Source organism: Pinus tabuliformis, chromosome 4_1 (assembly GCF_031772625.1).
Source record: "Pinus tabuliformis cultivar Carrire ecotype Pingquan chromosome 4_1, CPIR1, whole genome shotgun sequence".
Classification (NCBI taxonomy): domain Eukaryota; kingdom Viridiplantae; phylum Streptophyta; class Pinopsida; order Pinales; family Pinaceae; genus Pinus; species Pinus tabuliformis.
Window position 1 is genome coordinate 652672601 of NC_142303.1, and position 10155 is coordinate 652682755.

Here is a 10155-nt window from a genome sequence, read left to right on the forward strand (position 1 = left end):
TTTGACTTTCAAAATACTCCTAAATGCTTTTTATGGTGATACTCAATCATACTCAAAAAGAAAAAAAAGAAAAAAAAAACTTTTCTTTAGCTATTTTTGTTAAGATAAGTTTAAATGTTTTACTTTTTTAGGCCACCATCACTAGAATCTAATTTTGCAATTATTGGTCAAATATTAATTTTTCATTTCTTAAATTGTATATTTTAATGATAAATGGGTGGACCGAAATGGCTCAGAGATTGGAGGTGAGTTCCAATTTCCTTTGCATCTTGTTTTTACATTCATTCAACTTATTTACCTCATTAACAATATGCCAATTCCACATGGATTGTGACTCTTCATGCCCACCCCAAGTTTCAAATCCTCAGAGACATGTTTTCCCTTCATGAGCTGTTGCTTCTATGCACCTGTGTAAGCAACGGCTTAGGCTCCGGCTCCATGTGGATGGGGCAAGGTGTAGGTCTTCTGCCACAATCACTGAGACATATGTTTTCGAATATCTGTTGTCAGCCTGCTATAGTTCGTTGTGATATTCACATAATGGAAATGGGCATGCTTTCTGCATGACCTGACTTCAGTTCATCGTGATAATCCCATAATGGAGAAGGGTGCGCTTGCTGCATTTGTAAATTGGAAACATCAACCAAAAAAAATTCCTACATTGACAACAATACTGAAGAAGGTTTATTTTTGAAATACCACATACATTAAAACTTTTTCAAATCTTTGCCAATCTGAAAACTGGGTTTAGGGTGAATTTCTCATGCCTATGCGATGAAAACTGGCTATGGGGTGAAGTCCTCATGCTTATGTGATAGCAGCCTTCTTTTCTTCAGTTACTACCTTTCTCCAATCTAATGATGCTTAGAAGTCCCTGTGTGCTTTGGGAAGCCATAATCTTGTAACGTACTGCACTTTCTGTCTGGCAATGAAAAATGCCAATTTTGGCAATAAAACACTTCTTCTTTTTGCAAATTTGATGTTGCAGATGGATTCCCTACCCCCTTATGTCCAATTGGGCACCTCAGTATTAAATTTATGCAATTCAAACCTGTAATTCCAAGATTCTGGCAAAATTTCTGCCAGATTTACAAGGAAAATGCACTGGAAAGAGATTCTGTTTACTGCAAGGTTAGCCTAAGGTATGTGCTTTGCAGGTTCCCTTGTGATGTCTTCGTAATTGTCTCTTGCAATTCCTTTTTTGTTCCTTGTGATTGCTGTCTTTGGTGATACCTTATTAATTTTTGGGATTACGATAAATCAAAGTTGCTCTTCTCTAATATGACTATCTCCTTTTTCTTTTCTGTTATGGACAGTTGGTGCGAGGGGACATACTACGAACAGACTTGCCAACTTTTGACATATGTGTAGCCAATATACCTTACCAGATATCATCTCCGCTCATCTTCAAGCTTTTGTCCACCATGCCCAAGTTTCGGAGTGCCACCCTCATGCTTCAGAAGGAATTTGGCCACCGCCTCGTGGCAAAGCCTGGTGATTCCCTTTTCAATCGCCTGGCTGTCAATGTGGATCTTCTGGCCAGTACCAAGCTCCTTATGGATGTGGGCAAGAGGCATTTTACGCCATGCCCTAAAGTGGATTCCTCTGTTGTGAGAATCGAACCAAGGGCATGGCCTCCTCCAGTCGACTTGAGTGAATGGAATAGATTCACTCTGATGTGTTTCACTAGAAAGAATAAGACTCTCGGTGCAATCTTCCTGTTCATCAATTTTAATCTTGAAGGCATATATCCCTGCTATTGTTTATTTGATCCCCAAGATTATCTTCTTTAAAGGAATTTAGAGCATGGATGGCAGCAATTTCTCAACAAACAGTATAGGTACATTTGCATTGTATGAGCAAATGGAGGAATTTTTCCTTTTTAGTTAAAAGGACGAATCATCTTCGGTTTTTCTTTGCAAGCAATACTTTAAGCAGACAGGCATTTCAATATGAATTAGTTATGTTTTTTCGATCTCTTCATATTTATTTTCTTCAACATGTTTGAAACCTTTTCTTCTGGGAACTATTGTTTTTGCAAATATTTTACCTTGAATCAATTCATCTCAGCATGCATTCAAGTTAGTTAGAATTGAATCACATAGGTTTCAGCAGTTTAGCCTAGTCGGTTGTCTCATTAGTCAGGACTTATGAGATGTATGTTAAAAGAATGAAACCTGCTTATGTTAAGGTGAATTTGTGCTGAAAACAGTTTTCAATACTCACGGATCAGACCTTGATCCGAAGAAACTTGTGGGTTAATGGAAACTCATGATCACAGATATAACTGAAAAAGGGAAAAGGAAACCCTCCTATTGAACGATTTCCTCTGCGAAGTTTTTCTCAAGCTCTTGTCAAATACAAGGCAAACTCTTACATTCCAGCTTAACAGAGTTCTTCGCAGAACTGAGGTTTTAAACATTTTGTTCGTAACTGACAGGAAAAATATCTTGAAGATGGATCACTTTCAGCTGCATAATTTTTTTAGTGTCTTGTACTCTAAAGTTGGAGTACGAGGGAAAATATTCCTTGCTCATTAAATAAAGCCTCATCTGTGACTCCGTCGGTAACAACCACTCTTTAGAAGGTAGGCCCCGATATAAATACCAACATTTTGAAAGAGAGTCTAAAATCCTGAAAGGCTCTAAAGGATCATAGTGTACAACGGTGACTTCCCCACAAAGATTAGTCTTGCACATTACACAAGTCTTGATCGAAGGATTTTCTGCGTAATGAAAAAGGCAATATGGGAGATTCCAATCACGTTCCAAGGCATTTTTTAAAATGTGGATGTGACAAAAGGTTGTTGTGGAACGTGCTATTTGTATATTTTAACACACTAACACTTTACAACAATGAACTAACAATATTCATGATGAAAATAGCAATAGGGAAGATTTATCTGCATAATGAAAAAGACAATATGGGAGATTCCAATCATGTTCCAAGGCATTTTTTAAAATGTGGACGTGACAAAAGGTTGTTGTGGAAGGTGTTGTTTGTATATGGGAAATTTCTTGATCATTGTGTATAATCCTAATGTTGATAGATATGTCTACTAAGTGGTTCCAGTTAATGGGGCATTGATTTGAGTGGTCAATATATTTTTATTATTTATCAAAGTAATCTTGTGTTGTATTTGTGTTCTTCAATTTATGCCTTACGGCGTTTCCTTTGCAACATCTGATGCAAATGCTAGTTAATTATTATGTCACAATTACCTTTTGATACCATTACATTTGGCAGTTGTTCCCATTTCAAAAACAACAGTTTCTTTTCGAGTTGTTTTTTTTAATTGTGCATATGATAGAAGTTCTTATTAATTATTATGTCACAACTACCCCTTGATACCATTACATTTGGTAGTTTCAATTGAGAGCGACTAGATGTCAATATGGGCCATGTATTAGGTCTGTAATTTCATTGGGTTGTGCTTGAAGGTTGCCTAAAGCAAGGTTTGATGACGATTTAAGTTGGAGAGGAGCATAGATTCATCATTCAGCAAACGACTTTCAAGCAAGGTTTAAGCACGATTTATGCTTGGAGAGGAGCGCATTCAACAAGCTTCCTAACATACTGGATTTGATTTGTTTGCGGATTCCCAATCCCTGGTATGTTTTCATATTAAAAAAGGAGATACCAAAAACATATACACATTTGTACATTCGTTTGTTGAATCCTAAACCTGTTTAGAATTTTACTAAATTTTTTCGTTCATGCAATAAACTTAAATTTGATTGAGCTACTTGTATATTGGCTTGAACGTTTTGGTCACAAAAATTTCCTACAAAATTAATCCTTATCTAAATTGGAGCAGGAATATAGGTCTCCTTTTTATCCATTAATGGTAAATGCATTCGATATATTAGTTGTGGCTCATATCAGACCTACCTTATATACAACATCCATGGGGTTGTTGTTCCACCATTTTCCTGTGGCTCATATCAGACCTGCCTTATATACAACATCCATGGGGTTGTTGTTCCACCATTTTCCTATGAAAAAATAAAAAGAAATTTGAAAATAATTTACTGTTGTCAATTGAATTGCTCTTTTTTTTTATGCTTTTCATTATAGAAGTGCGACCTGAATATGTGCCCTTCTAAATGAAATTAAGACCTGCCCTTCAAATTTGATCACTGAGTGGGATATAAATATAAATGATTACTATCCATTTTTCCTAATTCGCTGATATTTGAAGTACTTTATTTCTTTCTCCCTCATTCTCTTTTATATATATATATATATATATATATATATATATATATATATATATATATTTCTTTTTCTTGCAACTAGCTCTGCAATGGGTATTTAATTAACTATTATGATATGTTTTGTTATAGGTTCTGGGTTTAGTTTATGCATTGAACCAGAAGTATACAAATCCGTTTTTCATCTTGAATTTGCCATGATTTTCGAAGTTCCAGGAAAGGTCTCCGTGCTAAAACCCTCCTTCTGGGTATAGAAGTTCATACCATGCCTCCATTAGAGGCCATGGTTTTTTAAGTTGTAAACTAAATTTCAATTTCCTTTTTGGAATTTTTCAGATGCTTCTCAGTTGAAGAAATTTGAAAATCTATCGATGGAATCTCCACAAAAGGATGGCTTTCCTACATCCGTTTCCTTTGATGAGTCAATGTTGCATAAAAATAGCCCCTCATGGAACGGCAGAAGTTAATTTTTCAAACCATTAGAGTTTGTGAAAAATGTTTATGCCTTATATTCTTACCACTTGTACCTAGATTTGGCTATACGGTTGTTCTTCATATTATATATATATATATATATATATATATATATATATATATATATATATATATATATATATGTTTTTAGTTTATTTCTCTTTGTAGTGTTATCTTCTAAGGAATCTCAATATAGGTAGTAGGAGGTATGTAACCATATAAATGATCGTAACTGTATTAAATGTAAGTGTGTTTCTCTAGCATTTTCGAACTCAATTGGAATTGAACTATGGTTTGGTTTTTTGGGTAATAAATAGATTTATTATTTTACTGTATTATTTTATTTAACTATTTATAGAATTATTAGGTAGTATTTTATTTTTGTAAATAAATTTTTTATTAAAATTTATCCTCGCAGTGTTATTTTATTTTAACCACCAAAGGTCTAATCTTATTTAATTAGCAGCAATTGTTTTTATTTAATTAGCATCAATTGTTTGTAAAGGTGCAAATATACACCAAAAAGTTAAACATGCTTACTGTAGATGTTTTCTACTACTTTAGTCATGACTTACCACAAACCGAAAACGAAATGTTTGCTTTTGACTTTGGTTAGGATGATTGTGGTTAGGGGTTATCGTATTAAGGTTTGAATGGTGGGAGAATCTTCTAAATCATCAGGGACTAACACCTAACTCTTTGAAGATCGTTGATCTCACAGTCCAATGGTGATAAGGGGTCAGTGGTGGGTTTGGGTAGCCACCGAGTTTTGTCTCGCCCCCTCCATTCATTTGGGTTTCCGTTGTTGGGAGGTGTTTTCTCTGCCAAACCCTAGCCACAACAAGTTTACCATCGACATTACAAAGGTATGCTATGCTTTCCAATTGATGCTCTCTATTGACTGCTTGTTCGCAAACTTATTGCTTGTTTTTCTTCACTTTGACCGGGATAGGCAAGCCACATCTTGGTGCCTGCAACAAGGTAATGGCTTTGTGTTTCTCACCAGGCTTGGAGATAAGGTTATAAAGATTGTTTATATGTCTGTGTGTGTTTATTTTTCTATTTATCTCCAGTTTGTCTAATGCAACAACCCTGCTTTGATTCAGTTGCATGTATGGGTTATGAACATTTCATTATTTTCTTAAGGTAAGAGGCAGAGATTTTATATATGTATATTTTTCTAAAATGTTTTCTGCACATGAACATTTTTTACTCCTCTGTTACTATGATTGGCTCTCCCTTTTTTGTGCGGGGTTGGTGATAAGAGTTTGGCTCTAGTTCCTCGGATCTACCAAATTCTATTCAGAATCACTGACTTCCTTCATGGCATGGCCACCTTAACCAAAACCTTAAGGTGCTTATCACGAAATATCTCGTGAGGGTTTACATGATACCTTAACGTGCTTATCACGAAATCTCTCATTAAGGGCTTACATAATTTAAGAGATAGATTTGTTGTAAGAAGTTTTATGATTGTATAATATGTCGATTTGAGGAGGGTATCTAGAAGATTGTTTCTTTTCAAGACCATTATTGATAGAGCCTCAACTATAGATACTATATAGACTTAGATATCAATGTGATTTTTTTGTTTCAGCAGTTCAAACTTTATAGATAATGACTTTGTTTTTTGTTGATGGTTACACTTGTCTTAATCATGAGTTCTTGGAATCCCCATTAGATGCTGAGATTAAAGTTTGTTTTCATGAATATTGTTCATATTACGAATACCATGTTTTTAGTTAATTTCTCAATTTGCATATAAGTGGTACTTCTACGTCCTGCAAAGCTTTTCTTCTGTTATGCAATGTGTATTTTTCTTTGCTTAAAGAATAAGTTTTATTTCTTCTTCAGATTTACAGTGGAAATTCATATAACTAGATTATTGTTTTCCTATAGTTTATTTCGAAAAAGTACATATGTATACATCTTACAGTATTTCCCCAAATCACTATTCAATGCAATTTATCATAACAATAGTAGCTTCCAAGTCTGATTGCATTGATTTTCTAACTTGACCCACCGACTCGTAGAGTATATTGGTTATCATCCAGGGACAAATCCTTAGCCTTAGGGTGTAGGTTTCATAGCTTCGCTAGCTTACCTATATCCAGGCACTATGACACCAAAAGTTTTGTTAAAGATATTGATACGGTTTAAGTTCCAACTTTTCCTAACAGGTTTTTGCTTTATCTTTGCACATTCTTGTTTCACTTCTAATTACCCATATATTTCATCTTAGAGTTGGTTTTTGATTTACCTTGCATGATTCCTAGCAATACCTGTGTTCCTCATTGGGGGTTTGCACCACCTCGAAACAAATAGGTTTTTATTCAATATTCATCCAATAAGGCCATCATCAGCATTTTCGTCACTTTATTGGGTGTTATGTGTCTCTATGTTACGAGAAATGGGAAACGAAATGAGAAACGACAGCAATACGAGAAATGGAGTTTTGAAGGTTTTGCACTCAAGAAATGAGGAGAGAGAAAATGAAAAATACAGAGTTAGTTTCAATTTTGAATATAGTTTCAACTGAATTTTGAGCCCAAATTTTATTAAAAAACTAAATAATTTGAATACCAAACTCACGCTTAGCAAATTGACTATTAAATATATGCATTCTTATGCCTCCTAGTCAATTAAGTGTATGCATTCTTATGCATTTTGTGCCTTCGGCTAATTATTTTTTCCTTAAAAAAATAAATCCAAATATATATATATATATATATATATATATATATATATATATATATATATATATATATATATATAGATATATATATATATATATATATAAACAATAAATAGAATTCAGAAATTAAATGTGAGCTTCTTGAGCCACGTATAGAATAGTGTTTAAACTATGAATTTTAACAATATACATGTTAAAGGAAAACAAATCAACTAAAAAAGGGGACAATAGTACAAAAATGATCAACATTTTACATACTTTGCATAAGCCTCTAGATTGTTGAATAAATACGTGCATGAAATCTACAATAAAGAGTGAAAATACAGGGCTGAGAATGACTTGCAAAAGAGCAAACTATGACCTGTAAAAGATTTGGCATAAAATATATGCACTCATTAACTAAAACGACTCTAGAAAATGGTGTTTCCATCTGGTCTCGTTTCTTACACATTTTTTTACTGGGAGCGACGGCAACCGTCCCGTTTCTGATAACATAGTTCTGTGTTATTCAATGCATGACATTTAAAGTAGGTTTTCTGAGGGTTTTTTAAATTACGCCTTAAATTTATTTTGTAGCTTATTTGGATTCTTGCCCTTGGTGGCATACATAGTTGTTTTTGTTGGGTATTAAGTTTTCGAAGTCCTACAGCAAGATTTCCTAGCCTACCTAAGCTATGCTACTTTGTTCCAAGTTATTTAAAATCACTATATATATATATATATATATATATATATATATATATATATATAATCAATTATCCTTTGGAAAACCCTCAGATCCTTATTACCCTTTCAAGTGTCTTGCGACTCAAATTGTTGCAGTTTTTGTATCAAAATTCAAATGTCTAAACATTGCTGCCATTTGTACGAATTTTCTTCTAGCTTCCCAAGTAGTTAGCCCAATAGGGATCTTCTTGTTTCATCTGCTCTATCATGATTTTTCATTTAATAATTTTTTAAAATAAGAATATTTCATAAGTTCCTTTACAATCCTATTACTCGTTATCTAGTAACTCTGTAGATAAGCGGAAAGGATTGTGATTTGTGAAAAAGACAAATTATTTTCAACATTATGGCAAATAAGAACTAATGGTCCATGGTGATGTTTACGAGCTGTAAGAAGGTCCACTGATGTGACAATTATGCCACAAGCATATAAAGAGTGGTCATTTGTGGGTAAATGGTTTCATGATCATTGTAATACTTTTTAGCTAGCTAGGTTGTAATTTAATTGATATTTCATTGTATTTGTGACAATGGTTAATGGATGGACTCCCTTATAAGCCATTGAGTGAGGGGCGAACACCCTCACGAGCGTTTAATAATAAAATTAAACATTTGTTGGTTTTCACCATACAGGGTTTCCAGGGTATATCATCGTTCAATGATGTGATTTCTTATTATGTCTGTTTGATTGTGTTGATTCCTTATTGATATGGTATTCACAATGTCAAGTATGTGATTAATTAATTAGGTTAAGGGAATCATGAAATGGATGCAAGTTTCATCAGACAATTTATGTTAATATACTACAAGAATGGTTGTTAATAGTTATGTTAATATGCTACAACAATGGTTGTTAATAGTTATGCAACTTACTGTCTTTCATTGAAAGTTACTTTATGTATTAGTGAAAATTCTATCTAATGGTTAATGAGGAATGTGCAATAGTGATTCGGATAATTACCTGTGGGTAATTTGTGTAAAAAAAATCTAACTCCTTGTATTTTCATGTGAGGTCACTAGGGCATGTTCCGCCAAACCAACCTTCCTTGTCACCTAAACATTTCAAAACAGGAAAATATGATAGTTAACCATGTGACTTTGTGAACTCCTCACATTTACAACAATGAATATTGACACATTCAAAAGCACAGTTAGTGAGAGGGGATCTCAGAGTCGTGGAATATGAAGCCACTGACATGATGTATAGTGATATGACGTTGGGGACAACACTTGAATGATGTATGCTACTTATTTAGTACATGATATTTCTTCTTAATAAATAAAATCATTTAATAAGATTAAATTTGAATTTTTAATTTATTATTAAAACTTTTAACTAATGGTTATAAAAAAATATTTAAAATAATAAACAAATATATTTTATATTTTATAATTTTCAACCTTGAAATATTATATTCAAAATTTATTATTAAAATTTAAAATTTTTATTTTCTAATAATTAAGAAAATATTTTAAATAAATATTATTTTATAAAATTGTTATTAATATATTAATGATAATTTTTATACTATTTTTCTTGTGTTTTTAACAAAAAAAAACTGATAGAGATTTCTAAAAGACTTGATTTTAAATTGTTTAATATGTAAAATAAAAAAACTCGAGTTCAAATTGTTTAATTTGTAAAATTAGAATGCCTAAGAAAGTTTTTTAAGGTGCCAAATCCATTTGTGCGTTCAAAAATGTATTTTAAACAACAAAAATTCACATTCTTTCTTGAAATTGTTTTACAGAATGTCTACTTCATCTATAAATTAAACTACATCTATAAAATATAATGGAAAACCCTATAAAACATATAATAGATAAACTATCAGTTATAAATTATTATAATCTTTAATTAACATCCATCATAATATCAACTTCATATAAAAAAATAAAATTAAAAAATAAAAAATTAAAAAAAGACATTAATATTAAATAAAGTATTATATATAATATTTATATGATTTTGAATAATATATATATATATATGAAGGTAAAATTAGTCTTTTACATAAAATAAGGTTATATGAACTCTAATGATAT

General features: G+C 32.4%; 1 pseudogene; it reads left to right on the plus strand.

Moving 5' to 3' along the window:
• The first annotated feature begins 227 nt into the window (after positions 1–227).
• LOC149177756 (uncharacterized) lies at positions 228–1793 on the plus strand (annotated as a pseudogene).
• Positions 1794–10155: the final 8362 nt, after the last annotated feature.